Genomic DNA, 17,249 nt, shown 5'->3' with positions numbered 1-17,249 from the left:
CACGTAGGAGATGTTTGGGGATGGAGCTGTAGGCTCACTTGCTCTGTGGGGATGGCACATGTGCAGACTGGTCAGTACTCGGAGCTGGGAGATTCTCAAACATGTTCAGTGATGGCAGAATCTTTGAAGATTTTAGCTAGGGTTAAGGAAGTCTCAGTTGAGTTTGTGTGAACTTCTATTTTTCAAAGGCTCATAAGTTGGCCCAATTTGGGCAGTTTGTCACAGGGAAGGCAAAAGGCACAGTCTTGACACCAAGGCCATCTACCTGCCAAATTGGAAGTATCTCCTCAAAAGCATGGGGGCATTAGAGCTTTCCAAAGAAAAGGTCACCAGAATTGGTCACCAGAATTTTGTTCACATTATAAAATAATGTTTTTTCCCTAGCCTTGTTCTCAAAAATGTTTTGGCTGAAATTGTCCAGAATCATTCAGACTGAGACAGAACCCTGGCATGGAAATTGCTGGCAAAACTTCCACTGACTTCAACTGAAATTGGCCAAGTCTCATAATGAAATAAGCCTCAGAACGCTCCTGTGGGGTAGGTCACTAGTATTAGCCCCCTTTCAGATGAGGAAATGGAGGCACAGAAAGTTGTGGAATGACTTGCCTAAGGACACTCCCTGTCTTTCTATCTGGCCCCCCTCACATTTGTGTCTGAGTGCCTTACAAGAATTAAAATAGAAATGACAATAATAGCAATTTTCTGTCTTCCAAGCCCATAGAAGAAATAGCTTGATTAGTGTAAAGGCTGTTTTTGTTTGTTTTTATTTGTCTGCCTGTTTCTTTGTTTTTATTTGTTTGCCTGTTTCTATTTGTGTGTGTTGGTGCGTGGGTGGCGTTTGTGTGTGAGAGCGTTCATCTGAAGAGCTTACTGAGGGAGAGCTATGTTGGAGAGATGAGAGAGTTGAGAGGTCCCTGGCCATTCTTGCCGTAAGGGGAGTGCATTTCACAGTCTGGGTCTTGTGTAAGCTCTGTGTCCCCCACTCAGGAGCCTCCCATTTTTGGCTGACAGTTTTATGATTGCCTCTCCCTGGGTTGGCCTCCAACAATGGCTGTGTTCCCAGGCAATCTCTCAGTGACATGGTGGGTCAGTTCCATGGGAGGCTCTGAGGTCAGAGACCTCCAATGGGACTCAAGGGGAAGCCATTGCAGAGAGGAGAGCACCCGGCTGGTGTATTCACAGTGACTCGTGTTACTGAGGAGACTGGATGTTGTGTTTTGTACCAACTAGAGCATTTCTAGAATGTGTTGCTTCCTCCTTAGCTAAAATAAGTTGCAGTAATCAATTGTGGAGGTCATGTATGCCAGTACTGTGGCTCATAAGATGGGGCATGGCCTTCTGGCCAGTCACAGGTGGAGCTAGGTGGCCAGGGCCGGCTCCAGACCCCAGCGCGCCAAGCGCGCACTTGGGGCGGCATTTTGCCGGCAGGGCGGCAGCCGGCTCCGGCGGACCTTCCACAGTCATCCCTGCGGGAGGTCCACCAGAGCCGCGGGACCAGTGGACCTCCCGCAGGCATGACTGCGGAGGGTTCGCTGGTCCCGCGGCTCGGGTGGACCTCCCGCAGGCATGCCAGCGGATGCTCCACCGGAGCCACGGGACCAGCGGAACCTCCGCAGGCATGTCTGCAAGAGGTCCCCCGGAGCCGCGGGACCGGCGACCGCCAGAGCGCGCCCCGCGCCGCGCCGCCCTGCTTGGGGTGGCGGGATTCCTAGAGCCGCCCCTGTAGGTGGCTTTACCACCACAGCTATTTGGGCATCCAGTAACATTGAGGAGCACAAAAGGCTTCAAAACAACTTAACTGTCTGAAGCCAGATACCCTCAGTAGTGGGGGATGAGAAGACATGCTCTTTGAAGGACTTCCCACTGCCTACCAGAAGAGCAGGCTGCTTACCATGTATATGCTGATTTCAGCCAGGTATTCAGAAAGCCTTGAGATGGTTTGATGTAAAGGTGGCATAGAGCTGGGTGTCATCCACAGAAGAATGTGTACTACCCCATAATGGACCATGATGGAATCTCATAGGGGAAGTTTCTTCCTAGGTTTACACTCTTAGTGGATGTCTTGTGCCATGAATGAGGGTTTATATCCCTTACAAGTGTATCCTAGCTCCTATTTTGCAGCGCTCCCATTGCAATGGGTTGAAATTTTGTGTCAAGTTTGCACCCCCTGGCTAGTAATAGGTTGCAGGTTCCGCCCCCCATCCTCCCATGTCTTGGCTTGGAGACCCCGCCTACTGCCTTTGAGGAGGGAGGAATCACACCAAAATGACGCTCAGTGCAAACACTCCTTTTATCAGTAACAGTCACCTTGACTGGCAACAGACTGGGTCAGAATCCAAACTGCCCCCGCTGCAGTCTGTGTACGGTGCGAATACGGTGTGCCAAGTCCAGCTCTCGGCTGTGTTTGGCATCTGCTGCCGTGGTTCTGGTGGTGGCCTGGACTTCTCTTCAGACATGTCAATGTTGGTCAATGGTGAGATTAGTCACATGGCTGAAGTCACACAACTGAAGTCACATGCTATTGCTTCTAACTCACTGACTGAGCTTACTGCCGTGTTTCCCGAAAAGTTCAGCAGAAGCCCTTTGGATTCATTTTCTGAGAGTGGCCCTCCACAGTCCCCCCATAGTCTGCCCTTGGTATGGGCTGTGCCCCCCATTCCCTCCTCCTCCCATACCCAGGCCCCTCCTTCACTCCCCCCATACCAGTGGGTTTGTGTGCAACACATTCCCATTTCCCCTCCATTCCTTTCCTTTTCAGGGGCTCTTGGAGGCTCCTCTTCCCCCACACCCGATTTCCCCAAACTCCCCTGCAACCTGAGTGCCACCATTCCAGGGTCCCCCACTCTCCCCTCTCCAGGAGCTCTGTGTGCCTTGTCTCTCATCTCCCCAGTTCCCACATTCCTACTCCTTGACAGGGGCTCTGTGTGGCTTCCCTTCCAGAGCCTCCCACTCTTCGACCCATGTTAGGGGCTCTGTGTATACCCCTATTTCCCCACCCCCCACCAGGTTTCCCAATCTTCCCCATCACAGGGGCTGTATATGAACCTACCTTACCCCTTACTCCCACTTCCCCTTCCCCTCCCATGCCAGGGGCTCTGTCTGCCACCCATTCCCCCACTTTTCCCCCATGCTAGAAGATCTGTATGCCCATTTCCCCCTCACCCAATACTAGAGTCCCCCAACTTCCCCCACCTACACCAGGGATTCTGTGTCCCATTCCCCTGTCCCCTATTCTCCGCCATGTTCCAGGGGCTGTATGCAGACCCCCTTTTCACCATCCCTTCACCATTATTATTCTTTCTCTCTGGATAATAAATCATTCAGGGTGTCAACTTGTTAAACTATTAGGAGGTTGAGCAGAGTTGAGATGGGATGTTGTTATGCTGGAAGGCATTAGTGGGTCCAGTCAAAACACTTGTTTGATCTATACACCATTGCAGAAGTGTTTGAAGATGTGGCTGTGCTAATCAGATGGCTGGGGCTCCATATGCCCCCCGTTTCCCCCATCTTGATTTTCCCTAAATCAATAATCTGTTCCTTGATGCATAGAATATTCCCTGGAAGTTTGAAATGTATTGGATACAGCATTCCAAAATTATTGTGTTAGATACCGACATACTTACAAACAGAAAAATACTGTCAAGTTGGGTATAAAGTCTCACAAGTGCTTCAATCAGTAAGTGTGATCCAGCCTGGGAAAGGATTACATTTCCCCATATTTGAGATTATAACAGAGTATCCCATTACTATTGTTTTATATAGGAAATGGAGTGCTTAGAGAATCTTAAGAATGCCGTTCTAGTATCAGATCACAAAATGAAGAGGTCTTGTACCAGCAGCAGTCTGAGCAGAGAGAAAAGTATTTTTCCATATGATTTAATATTATAAAAGGCTGAAGTTGGACAGGCTGGGTCAGGCCCAGGGACTGCAGCATGACTTCTGAGCAGCTGGCCACCTTCCAACTCCGGCTCAACAGTTTTGCTCACAGACCTCTGTGCTGCCCCAAACTTGTTAAACTTAACTGGTAGGGTAAAATGTTTATTACAGCCAGAGGCTGGGGTGTAGGTGGCCCAAAGAGAGGATCTACCACCAAGTTTGGAGGGAAAGGCTTTCTGCTGTGCTATTTAAACATAGAAACAGGGAGCCTGTCATTTTAGGATGTGCGGGCCCAGTTACAAAGTGAGTCTGAAGTAGGCTGTTTGGGGCAAACCCTGCTCCTGTGCACACCACAGGAGGGTTTACTGTACCTCAGTGTAGGGGGCGATTTGTGGGGAGCACAGATCGCAGCTGGAAGAAGAGTGGGATTAGGCAATCCACAATTACATGGATCCACTGGCTGTTTTCCCCCACTAATGGGGAGGACACTGACCATAGAGGCTACAGTAGCCCTGAGGCACCAGTAGCATGGCAGTGCAGCTATGTGTCCACTCTACACCCTGGAGGGCCTTCTCGGTGCACTCTCAGTCTTTCCCTGATGCCAAATACTATGCACTGAGTCTCCTGCTAGGGTTCACCTTGCTGCTCTTCCTGTGCTCTGTGCTATGGTTCGAACCTTTCTCTACTGACAGGGAGACTCACTCTTTGACATTTTCCCTCCCAGGTCTAGTCCCCTAGTCTCCAAAGTCTTGCACATGAGTCTGCCCTTCAGCCTGCACTCAGAGTAGAAGCATGGTCATTGAACCACCAGACTGTAGACCCTTTTCTAGGTACTTGGCTCCAAGTGCTTCCTGGTTTCAGGCACAGCCAAGAGCATCTTCCATCCTGAGTGCCAGTCCCTTGTTAAGTCACACCTCTGATCAGAGTTCCTCTGGGTGGAGTCCACTGACCCTTACATGCCTTTGAGAAGCTGCGGGCATTGTCATGGTTTCTCTGCTTAGGTCCCCTTCTGGTTCCCTGATTTTTAACCTTTGATCTTTGACCTTCACTTGTGTTCCTGCTTTTATCCCTTGTTGCCCCAGATTTCAGTTGTGACCTTGGTTCACTGGTTCCTCTCCCTTGGTTGAGGGGGCAGACCTTTTGTTCTGGGCTATAGCTTCGCCCATCCCATAGCCACAAATCTTTCAACTTCTGCAACAAGTGAAGCAAGACCCAACAGAAACAAGCCTCCTACAAACCTGATTCATTCCCAGAGCATATCTGTTCCGAGCATTTAATGAGGCAGGGGTCTTGTGGACAAAACAGTATGTGGTCATGTAATTAAAGACTGTACCATAATCAGAGCTGGTTGGAAAAACTTTGATGAAATAGTTTTCTGTCAGAAAATGCAGTTCCATCCTATTCTGCCATTTTCTGAATTCCAACATTTTAATTTCAAAAGAACTTTTCATTTTGATTTTTTTAAAATGTATTATGTATTATAATATAGACAAAACCAAAATGTAGTGTTTTGATGTCAAAACAAAACATTTTGGTCAATCCAAACTATATATATTTTTGGGGGGGCGGGATTTTCTTTCATGGAGAATTTTGAAATGTTCAGGGTTAGTAACTAATTGAGCCAAAACCAAACTTCAAAATCCTGCACATGATGGAATTTCCATTCTCTGCACAGCTCTGAGCATAATCCATATGCACAAGGAGCCCAAATTAAAGCCACACAGGCAACCTTAACTGTGGCATTTCCTAACTTCTGAGTGCTTCACTTTGCAGTCGTAATAATGTTCATTTAACCTAGTTTTTGTGTATGTAATTTCCTAGGTATTAAAAAAAAAACAAAAAAACAGAACCCCTCCCCCCCAAAATTCCATCATGTGGCATCATATTTTCCCACATGAGTCATCAGCGGTGTTGGAACCTTTAAGGCTGTCTACGTGAACATGGTGTCAAGTATCAGGGGGTAGCTGTGTTAGTCTGTATCCACAAAAACAACAAGGAGTCCAGTGGCACCTTAAAGACTAACAGATTTATTTGGTCATAAACTGAAGTGAGGTTTTTTACCCATGAAAGCTTATGCCCAAATAAATCTGTTAGTCTTTAAGGTGCCACCGGACTCCTTGTTTACGTGAACATGTAGTTTGTGGCAAACTGGGATGAAAATCTACCTCTCACTAGCCTGCCAAGCACTAAGTCTCCATGTGGACACCCTAACAGTTCCCTAGTGTGCTTTGATCCACCTCACTTTGAAGTGAGAGTAGATTAAAGCACACTAAGAAACTTAGTCCATGTCAGCAGAATCTACGTGGACGGCTAGTGAGTGGCAGGCTAGATTTACACCCTAACTTGCCACAAATTAATTCATATAGACAAGCTATAAAAGCCAACCCCAGTCTGCCACTTGAGCTAATAGCATAACTGATAGCAGCAGTATGTTGTCATCCTCTATGGAGACCAGCAACAATACACCTACTTTGCCAGTGGGTTTCACAGATATTTGCTGACAGCAGAGCAACAGGGAGACTCAGGAATCTGGATTCCATTCATAGGCACCAACTCCAACAGCCCTGGAGCACCCATGGGGAAAAATTGGTGGGTGCTCTGCACCCACTGGCAGCTCCCTGCCCCACCCCCTCCCCCAGCTCACCTCCGCTTTGCCTCCTCCCCTGAGCATGACATGTAACTGCTTTTTCCCCCTGGCTCCCCGCGCTTGATGCCGCGAAACAACTGTTTTGTGTGGCAAGCCTGGGAGGGAGGGGGAGGAGGGGGAGCACGGCATGCTTAGGGGAGGAGGAAGGGCCGGGATGGGGATTTGGGGAGGGGTCCAATAAGGGCAGGGAGGGAGCGGAGTTGGGATGGGGAATTTGGGGAAGGGGTTGGAATGGGGGGCGGGACAGGGGTGGGGCAGGGGTGGAGTCAGGGCGGGGCCGGGGGACGCGAGCACCCACTGGCGCCATGAGAAGTTGGCACCTGTGATTCCATTCCAGGCTCTGGTGGGGAGTGTGTTCTATTGGGCAGATCCTTCTTCCTGTAGCCACAAGCTTGATCCCTTCTTCTCCAGCCCCTCCAACCTGCCCCAGTCCTGTCTCTTCCCCACCACTGGCTCTTCATTCCAGTCCAATTCTTCTCACTCAGCCAGTCTCAGTCCACAACCAGTGGCAGATTAGTCACTGGACCAATGGGGTCCATGCCCCGGAACCCTGGCCATTGGGGCACTGGGCGGGGGGAGCAGGGCAAGCCCCCACACCCTAACCCCGTTCCCTGGCAGGATTGAGGGGAGTGGGGTGAGGACTGCAGGAAAAAGGGGAGGGAGGGCTCCCCCCCATTTTTCCTGGCCTAGGGCCCCACAAAACCATAATCTGCCTCTGCCTGCACCAGCCCAGAGCTGCAGTTGCAGGGGAAGTCCTGTGTGTCCCTGGGCTGGGGCATGCCCAGTGCAGAAGGAATGTTTGGAGAATTTAGCTTCAGAGTTCTAACAGTTCTCTAATGAGCATGCACATGAATGTGTGTGAACTGTGATTTTTCAGTGGCTTATAATTTGACCACATTTGGATAGATTTTCACAGGAGTTGCAAAAGGCACATCCCTGCCATAAGGGCCACTCCCTCCCACCAAATCTCAAGTCCCTTTTCCAAAGCACGAAGGCACCAGAGCTTCTCAAATAAAAGGTCACCAGAATTTTTTTTAAGGTGGGCAAAACAACATCTTTTCCCCTAACCTCGTTCTCAGAAACAGCCCAACACTTTTGGCTGAAAATTTTCCAAATGTATTCAGCCTTGAGTGAGACACCTGGGATGGAAAACTTTAGCCTGAACACTCAGAGTTGGGTAAAGTTATAAGCAACTGATTTATGTTTGTAAAGTGCTTTGAGAATCTCAGTTGGAAGAGGGCATAACAGTGCAGAGGACTGTTACATTTCCTTGTGCCTTCAAATCATCAATGGCTTCTGTAACCAAAAGAAAAAATAAGTGAAAGCTCATATTAATTCTACAGAGATCAAATTGTTACTTAACTTAAAATATCAACAGGGTTTTTTTCTCCAGGTTTGCTTTAACTCTTCATAGATACCAGTTATGGTTAGTCAATATCCAAAACCACTGAGGAAGGTACTTGTTTGAAAGAATTCTAAAAGAGTTTGTGAACATGTTCCTTGCTCGCACTGGAACTGATCAAGTGATACTTGGTGAATTTAGCCCTTTTTTCTGTTTGCAGATCAACCCTGATTTCATTATTCATAAGTATTCAGCAAATTGTTTATGCAGACAGATGTCAGGCTATGGGTTACTTGCAAATTGTTCACTGTCTAATATTCACTGTTACTGGTGCTTGGTTCGTGACACTCACGTGGCATTATTTCTGATTATTGAGTGGATAGGAGAACGGTGGATAAAGAATGGCTAATAGGAAGTAACAAATGGTGTACTTTCCTATATGAATTTTCAGACCAATAATCATTTGAGTTAAAATGTATGATACTTATGGGATTGATAAGCATATTCATGGAGAAACCGATGGTTATCGAAATACTGGCATGCACCTAATAATATGTCCAGGCCAAATAATAGTGATGAGGGCGTACATATTAATTTGCAAGTCACAACTTTTGCATCATTTGATTAGCTCTACCAATTATTTATTCAACTCGGATTATTTATCTGGGAACGTATTAGGGATTGTTATTCTCTTGGGTCAAGAAAATTGGGCTGGTAAGAACCAGCCTTGTCCTGATGCTACCTCTGAGAGCAGAAGTTAGAGCAGGAACTTCATTTCTTTTTGGAAAGTATCTAGCACATTGTGAGTGCTACCATAATAATAATGATGATGATGATGATAATACATAAATAAGCCGGGCTGACCTCTGGGGTATGTGAGTGCCTTTTCCTCTGCAAGCTTGTATCCTGCTCATGCAGTTTGTTTTTGTGTCTCACACCACCCCATTGGCTTTTCCAGTTGCCGTTGCTTGTTTCATTGCTTCATCTCTGGATGTCACCACGGTAATGCTACCAAGATGTAGTAGTAAAAACACCAGTAATAACGCCAACATGGTAAATCATCACAAGCTCGGCTTACCCCACAGTAATCTCCTTCCATCTGGACCTGAAAGCTCAGAGCCATGTGAAAATTAAAGATAAGAGGACCCTGGTGCAAACAGTTAGTCAGACATATTGGAACCTCAGAAAAGTGGTTGACTTCCTTCCACCAGATCTTATTTGACCTAGCCTTGTTGAGCCATCCCCACGTTTAATGTCCTCAGAGAGCTCCTTAATGTTCTGAATACCTTTCAGGAGGCTGGACAGCAGACAAGACACAGGGCAGTCAAACTCAGGACTGTTATGTGACAATGAGGAGGGATGGTCATCCATCTATGGCACGCTGCTCCACTTATGAATTCTCTGAAATCTTTTCTCTCCAGGTGCTTAGTTAATTTCTTCACCATCTATGTTCATGGTTGCAGCTTCCCCGGCTGCCTTTGAGAGTCAGTTCCACACATTGGTCTATTTTTGGCGACATGGCTAATTATTATTATTGTTAGTATGGTGTGTTTTGCTATTCATGGAAACTGGGAAGACATTTAGTCATTTCTCAGTATAACAAAATAGGACTCCAGGAAATGAAATAAGAGCTCTGAGGAGAGGTTAAGGGAGCAGGGTATGATCAGTTTGGAGGAGAGAAGACTGATGTGAGAAATGAGGGCTACAGATATATGAAGGGATGTTACCAAGAGGTCAGAGACCAACTGTTCTCACTAGGTACCTAGGACAGAAGAAGAAGGAATGGACAGGCTTAAGCTGCAGCTGGGTATATTTAGTTCCATAATGAAATAAGCTGCCACAGGAAGCTGTGGAATCACCATTTCTGGAGAGCCCCAAGACTGAGACAGGATACCCATCTATCAGGGAGGGCTTAAGAGCAATGAAATCAGTCCTGGATGACCCCAAAAAAGAGTCCATTCCAATCCAAAAGGATCTACAATGGTTGTTCACAGTCTGTGGTGTGTCAATCCTTCACTAGCAGTTGCTCCCAAGCGAATTACTGCAGCTTCTAAATAGCGATGTTCTTGTTCACCCCTCTTGGCACTTTCTCTTTGTGGCTGTGTACTGAATGTCAGGTAGCGAAGGACCCTATTTCCAAACCCCACACCTTCTGCTTGGTCAAGATGAAAACTTGCCCCCATCTCCAAAGTATACTAGAAAGAAATGGAAAAAGTTTCATGCATCGTACACCGTTCACATATTCCATCCAGAGAACCCCGTCTGCTGGGTTTCTTCTGCTAACTCAGCAAGAGACGCTGGACAAAGCACCCTAAAGAGACTGTTTTGATGGCACCTATATACTTCAGTGATGGGTGTGTTATAAATGCATCAGATGGATCTCTGTCTATCTAATCTGTCTGGGAAGAACACGTGGCAGTAGAACTCACTTTGAAGCTACTATAATGCTTGCTGATTGGAGGCTGGACAAAAGCCAGGAGAATTGAGTTTACGCCTGAGGTGTTCAGCGCCAACTCAAGCCCTGTTTTAATAACAATTTGGAGGTGGAAGCCCCGTGAGCAAAGAGCAGAAAAATTAGAAAGCAAAGAGGCACTAAGTAGGGAGCTTAGGTGGGACTTCTGGAAGAGTGTAGCAGTGGTTAGAGGTGGGCTGATGTGCATCAGGCTACTGTGAGCCTTAAATTAATATACTTCAGGTCCTTTCATTAGCTGCTCTATTTAACGCCTCCCTTTAGATCTGACTTTGCAGAGCCACCAAAGTGTCCTGTCCCAGCCTACACTGCAGGTCCAGTTAGCATTTTTGGCTGAGCTGTGTGCTCCCTGCCGGAACAGAGTGGGAGCGAGGATGGCTTAAAGCCACATTTGCATTTCCCATATTACAGGGCCAGCCCTGAGGCTGTTCGAACTCCCATTCAGCTGCCTGTGGCCACAAAGGGTTGTTCCAGCAGCCAAGAATAGACAGAGCTCTGCTGTACTTGGGCCAACCCCTGCTTTCCTCTGGCCATCCCCTCTACGTAAAGGGCTATGAGAGGGGTGTGGCATAACACTGTCACACTGGTTCTCTGCCCTCAGGGATTACCCCTGCAGCAGGTAGCCAGGTTCATCCGTTTCATGGTCCCTTTAAAGCACTGGAGCAGCATAAACTAGCTAAGGGACAAGAGAAAATCAAGCCCTGGTTCTCTTGGGTAACCTGTGATGGATTCTTTAGTGGGGGGGGATTGCTCTATTTTATCCCTTCCAAAGTCCTTACTAGAGACATAGATCTTACAAACACACCTCCTCTCAGTGATTTCATACCCTGATACACTGATAGGCAGGAAAGGGGCCGGAGAGTATTGTACTCTACCTTGTCCTACTACAGAACCTTCCAGTTAAGGATCTCAAAACCCTCCACAAGCATTAAGGAGTCTAGCTTTAGAGTCCCACTGTGAGGTAGGATGAGACAGCAGAGGCAGAGAGGAGCAAAGTGACTCTGTCAGGGTCACTCAGGATATCCATGGCAGAGCCAGGAATTAGAACCTAGATCAGGGGTTCTCAAACTGGGGGTCGGGACCCCTCAGGGGGTCATGAGGTTATTACATGGGGGGTCACAAGCTGTCAGCCTCCACTCCAAACCCCGCTTTGCCTCTAGCATTTATAATGGTGTTAAATATATAAAAATGTGTTTTTAATTTATAAGGGGGGGGTGTCGTACTCAGAGGCTTGCTATGTGAAAGGGGTCACCAGTACAATAGTTTGAGAACCACTGGCCTAGATCTTGTGACTCCAAGTTCTTTACCATAACTATGAAAGCATACTCAGTCCTGATTGGTGAATGCTGGGAGGGAGAAACTGGTTGTGTGATCTTCGGGTTTTCAGGTTAAACTGCGGCAGAATGCAGGAGGAGTTAGCAGAATCAGTTTTGTTCTCATCATCCCGACTCGATCTCATCTTGGTTCTTTCAGGAAAGTTCTTGAGAGCATGTAGCCCTGAATTTTTGTCTGAGTTCTTCTAGTGTTAGTGGTGTAAATGCAGACACCCGTGGTTAGAGCTCGTCGCTCCTTTGCCATTAAGAGGAATCTTTAATAACCAGTGTTTGTTTTGTTTCCTTTCTTAATTTTAACCAAAAGCCAACTTCTGTCAGGTGGTGTATGTCTATTGTATTCTGATAGCTTCTCTTACTGCACTAACCTCCACGGTATTTGAGTGACTTTTTCTCTACAGGTTTGTCCTCTGCTCAGATGGCTGTTCCTATTTTCATCCCATTGGCTTCCCTAGTTGCTGTCATTTGCCTCATTGCCAGACATCACAAAGGAGAATGCCACAAGGATGTGGTTGGTGGGGATGGGAAGGTGCTGAGAGCAGAGGCCATGGATACTCCTGTGCTATCTGTCCGCTGCTAGTGGAGCCAAGGCCGTGTAGGTGAGGTGCTCATTTAGCTTGTGCTTTGTGTCTCCCCATTAGTAAAGGGATGAGAATTGCCGTGCCCTCTCCAAATTGTGTGGGAGCAACTGGCCACTAGGCACCTACAGGCTCTCCAGTGGAAAAAGAGGGCATTGAAATAAATGGAGCTGCACCCACTTACACCAGCCAGTGTTGAATTTAGCCCTGACTCTCCAGTAGCACATGGACACACCTGCTTCTCAAATGAAAGTCTCCATTTTATTTGGACAACTTTTGGTGCAAAAGGTGCGTGGGCTCCACTCAAAAACCTTTTCAACTTCAGTTCTCCTGTCCAGTGAGCCTTACCCAGCAGATCACAGTGGTGTGTGTCTGCACATCTTGGGAGCAGGGAGCTTCTCTCTTTGCCACATGATCATGAAATGAGCTAGCAAAAAGCGTAGTCTCCCATTCTTAGCTCTCTTAAAGGGCTATGCTTTCCAGTGAGAGAGTTATTGTGCCACGGCTAGGGACCAGGAGCCATTATCACTTAAAAATCTAATATCCTGGATATCTAGAGTAGATTTTACTCCCATCTTTCTCCCACACACTGGTGACCAAGCAGAGAGGCTATTTTGGGTGTACAGCCCTCCCTCACTTCTTGGACAGAGTTGAGGGATGGGAAAGTAATGTGTGTGTGTGTGTGTGTGTGTGCGTGCACGCGGGGGGGGATATTTTCCCTCTATGTGCAGTTAAAAACATCAGAAGTGTAGGCCGAGAGTGATTTCACAAAAATGGTGGCATATGGGACTCTGGCATCCAAGACGTGCTGCTGCTGGGGAAAAGTCAGATACACGAGACAGGGTTGTGTCCTGCCCTCCCTGCTCACAGGGACTTCATTCAAGTGCCGTGTTGAGTCAACGCCCTTTCTGCCACCGTGTCTGGACACCTGTAGGGGAAGCCTTCCACAGCCAGAGTGTCGGGATCTGCTGGGTCAAGCGATATGCATAATAGTATGTGTGACCATGGAGCCCGTCTCTGTATCAGTCCAGGGCCAGCTGGGCACCAGGAGCCAGAGCATGAACCAGGGATGCCAGCTGCCCTATCAGGCCCCAGGAATCAGAACCTAAACTCTTGACGCCACTTTGGCACCAGCATCCTGAGCCTGTACCAACAAGGCCAGCCCCTAGTCCACAGGAGCCAGAACTGGTGCCAACTGGGCCAACCAGGCCCCAAGGAGCTAGAAGCTGTGCCAGGCAGGCCAGCCCCGACCAGCAGGGAGGCAGAGCTTGTGCTCAAAGGGTATGTCTGCACCATAGCTGGGAGCGAGCCTCCCAACCCTGGTAGACAGACTTGTGTTAGCTTCATGCAAGCTAGCAAGCTAAAAATAGCTGTGTGGCCCGTTGCAACTCTGGAGGAGACTTGGGCTAGACACCCAAGCTCAGACCCAGGGCGTCAAGCCTGAGCCACAACGTCCACACAGCAATTTTTAGCATGCTAGCTCGAGCCCCAGGAATGCAAGTCTGTTTACCCAGGCTGGGAGGCGGCTTGCTCCCACCTGCAATACCCCGAGGCTGCCAAAAGAGCCAGGCAGGCCCCGTAGGGAGCTGGAGTCTATATCAAGGGTGTGAGCCATGTGCCTCAGGGAGCAGGAATCCATAGGTGCAAGGCCAACAGGATCTGCTGCAGGATCTCAAAGCACATGCACATCAACTTTTCAGAGAGAAAATGAGGGTGATCTTTTAGTGAATGAAGGGGGTCAGATTTGGGGAGGGGCTATCATAAGCTAAGCAGGCTTGGGCCCTGCCTGTATTTGGATGGGAGATGTGCAGGTTGTACCTAGGTGCTGCAGTGTGGGGATGGTGCTTTTCTCTCTGAGTCAGTACAGACACCTGTGTGCCAGAGAGGTGCTGGGGCACTGTGCTCTTTCACAGGGTATAACTAAAGATCCCACATAAGAAATGAGATGGTAACTTTGGTGTCCTGGCCAAATCCCAGTCTGAGTAATTACAGTTTGCCTCTTTCAGTTCCCCCTGCAATTTTAATTGGATGCAGTGGTCTTCTTCACGTCCTGTCTGAAACTGTGGTGTAAGGTTGCTATGCACTGTTAAGCAGCTGCTGTGGTTAACCCCAGAAGTGGCTGCATTTCAGGCATGGGTGAGGCAGTTTTTTATATCTGTAATGTCTGTAAAGCACTTTGGGATGAAAAGTATTGCAGAAATTCATTATTATAATCCCTTGCCCCGGGAGCAGAGAGGAGGGCAGTTATGGATACCACAGAGTTTCTTCCTGCATTATTGGTGTGTCAGAACGATGTGGTCTTGTTCATCAGTGCAGCAATGCACAGGAGACACTTGTGTAACCATGAAATTGCTCTCAACCAGGCTTCAGCTGACACATGAGAAGCATGATCTGTGTGATGCCCTAGTTGTGTAATAATAATATACTCATGATAATATTTTGCACTTGCAAAGCACTTTTCACCTATAGATCTCAAGATGCTTTACAAAGATAAGTATCACTATATCCTTTTTACAAGTGGAGAAACTGAGACACACAGAGGGGAAGTGTCTTGACCAAGGCCCCACCGGGCGTCAGTGGCAGAGCTGGGAATAGGACTCAGGTCTCATGACTCTCACTGCTGCTCTCAATGCGGGGCCACTTTCCTAGTGGTGACTGTCGCTGCAGGGTTCCATGTGTCAGTGTGGCCCATCCTGCTTCAGCCCATCCCACAGCAGTGCTAACAGTCTTCAGCGAGAGGAGGGAGAAAGGCCAAGGATTGAATGGGGAATTTCAGTAGATACCTCCCAAGCAAACAGACCTTGACATTTCCCTTTGCTCCTTTCTGGTATGTTCTCCAAAGATCCCTTGGCACGCTCTGAGCACAGAAAGGGGATAATAAACCTGCTGCTCTGGCCAGTAGTCCCTCCTCTCCCTTTACAGAGCAAGGTCTAACATCTGAGGCTGTGGCTACACTAGCCACCACTGTAAGATCTCTCATATAGCTGCTCTGTGCCAGCGGGAGAGAGCTCTTCTATTGACAGAATAAAACCACCTTCGCAAGCGGCAGTAGCTATGCCGGTGGGAGAAGCTCTCCCATGGACATAGCATTGTCCACACTGGCACTTCTGTTGGTGTAAATTATGTCGCGCTGGTGTGTGTTTTTTCCACACCCCTGAGAGACATAAGTTATACTGACAAAAGTGGTAATGTAGACATGGCCTCAGACTGCGTGAGAGCTACTACTGAGCATGCAATGGCTGCAACATATTCCTACACTCTCCCGGCATTCCTTGTATCTAGCTCATTGCTGTCCCTTTGGGATAACTTGGAATAGAAAAGGTTTTATAGATGCTCTAAGTTTGCTTCACTGGACAGCAGGCTGCCTTCTTTTCCTCTCCCCTGTCTTCCAAGAAGAGAGTCCCATGTCTGGCTAGTGCAGTTTGCTACCCATATCTATTGTCTGAAGTGGGGAAGGGAAGGGAGCAGCAATGCCCGAAGCTGCCACACATTAACACATCAGTAGCCAAATCAATATCCTTCCTGACAAGGCTAATTCCCCGGAGGGGCACTGCCGCCAGCCACGCTTGCAGGAATAGCCCTGCCGTTGCTGGGGAAATGCTCATCCGGGGGTCCCTGCAACCAGTGCATTGCAGATGGCGTTCAGGGCTCAGTGCAGTGACACTGGGCGTGCCATGGAAAGATCAGCAAGTGGTGCCTGAGTTGCGGCAGCAATAGTCTTCTGTTCACACAGGTCTGCTTCTGCTGAACCTGTCCAGCTATTCACTCTCCTTTTTGTGGCATCTCTCTCTCTCATACACGTCAGAGAAGCATCAGTTACTCTTTTGTCTCTCTGTCTCTCACTCTACGTCTCTCCATGTGCCTTTCTCAACCTACCTCTTTCTCTTCTTTCTTTGTCTGTTTCCCATTCTGGCTCTTGATTTTGGCCAGTTTCTCTCTCTCCATCCCTGTCTCTCCTTTTCTCCTCTAATTATTGTCTCTCATTCCTTTGTTCCTGCCCTTTTCTTTTTTTCCTTCTTCTCTCATCTCATTTCTTATCTTCTTCCCCTGCAGTTCCCCCTTTTCATTTCTCTCCCTCTCTTCCCTGTCCAGCTGTCCCTGGTCCATGCTCTGTCCCTTGCTGTTTTCAGCCTGGGTGACTCTAATCTTCTTTCAGTCTCAGCTTTGCTCCTGGCGGCTTCTCCAGACAGAAGGCAGAAAGGGTGTGGCACCTGTCTGTGTCTGTGCTGGGAGGGGAGACTCTCCCCCAGGCAGCGGTGGCGGCTGGTGCTGCGGCAGGAGCGGAGAACCAGCTGCATTGGCGGAGCCTGCTCTCTAGCTGTTTTCCAAACCACTGGGAATTAATCCGCGCCTCGCTTTCCCTAATTGCTTGGGATGTTTGTTTGATTTTAACGAACCTGTAAATGCTTTGTGGGAAGATAATTGCCCCTATTTCCAATGACATAAATTAAAAAATAATAATAATAGAGCAAATACAGCCCCACACTCACACAGCCAAGTGTGGAAGATGCTGGGAGCTGCTCAGTTCCCTCTGATCATTAGGCTGAACTGTTTTACCGCAGTGACATCTCACTGTCTGCAGTGGGCATCCGAGTAAGTTCAGGGTTAATGGGCAGTTGAAAAAGAGGATCGAGGAATCAGAGGGTTCGCTGCAGGCCTTTCCTCTCCAGAGCCGTGAATGCAGTGGTACATTCAGAGAGAGGGGAATGGGCGAAAGCAAGTGGGACAGAAATTGCCTCCTTTTTAAAAAGAGTTCCAGAGAGGTCACAACACCTTGGCCTCCGTGGAAGCTCAGCCTCAGTGACTGGCTGCACCATATCTGAAGGAAGCATTAGTCATAGGTTAGCACCTGTCCTCTGGCCCTTGGTCTTGGCTGAAGCTGGAAGCAGGGATGCCCAGATCTCATGGGAACAGTAGTTCTGAACTGCTGGAAATGAGAATCACCCAATCACAACGTTTGTGTGGAGCCTCCATAGTGAGACCCAAAACTAGATAAAGTCACCGA

The 17,249-nt window shown here is 48.1% G+C and overlaps 1 protein-coding gene and 1 long non-coding RNA gene across 4 annotated transcripts in view; one reads left to right on the top strand and one right to left on the bottom strand.

Annotated features, from left to right (window-relative positions):
- The window catches only part of GAP43 (growth associated protein 43), a 74,554-nt gene that overhangs the window by 11,777 nt on the left and 45,528 nt on the right, over positions 1-17,249 (top strand). The gene's annotated exons all lie outside the window — the stretch shown is intronic.
- LOC123360899 overlaps positions 7,677-17,249 on the bottom strand; it is a 46,743-nt gene continuing 37,170 nt past the window's right edge. For all 3 annotated transcript variants that reach the window (XR_006576090.1, XR_006576088.1, XR_006576089.1), the window contains one exon: positions 7,677-7,819. This is a non-coding gene — a long non-coding RNA (uncharacterized LOC123360899). The remainder of the gene's footprint in view (positions 7,820-17,249) is intronic.

Source organism: Mauremys mutica, chromosome 1, assembly GCF_020497125.1.
Source record: "Mauremys mutica isolate MM-2020 ecotype Southern chromosome 1, ASM2049712v1, whole genome shotgun sequence".
NCBI lineage: Eukaryota > Metazoa > Chordata > Testudines > Geoemydidae > Mauremys > Mauremys mutica.
This window is presented reverse-complemented; position numbering and strand designations above follow the sequence as displayed.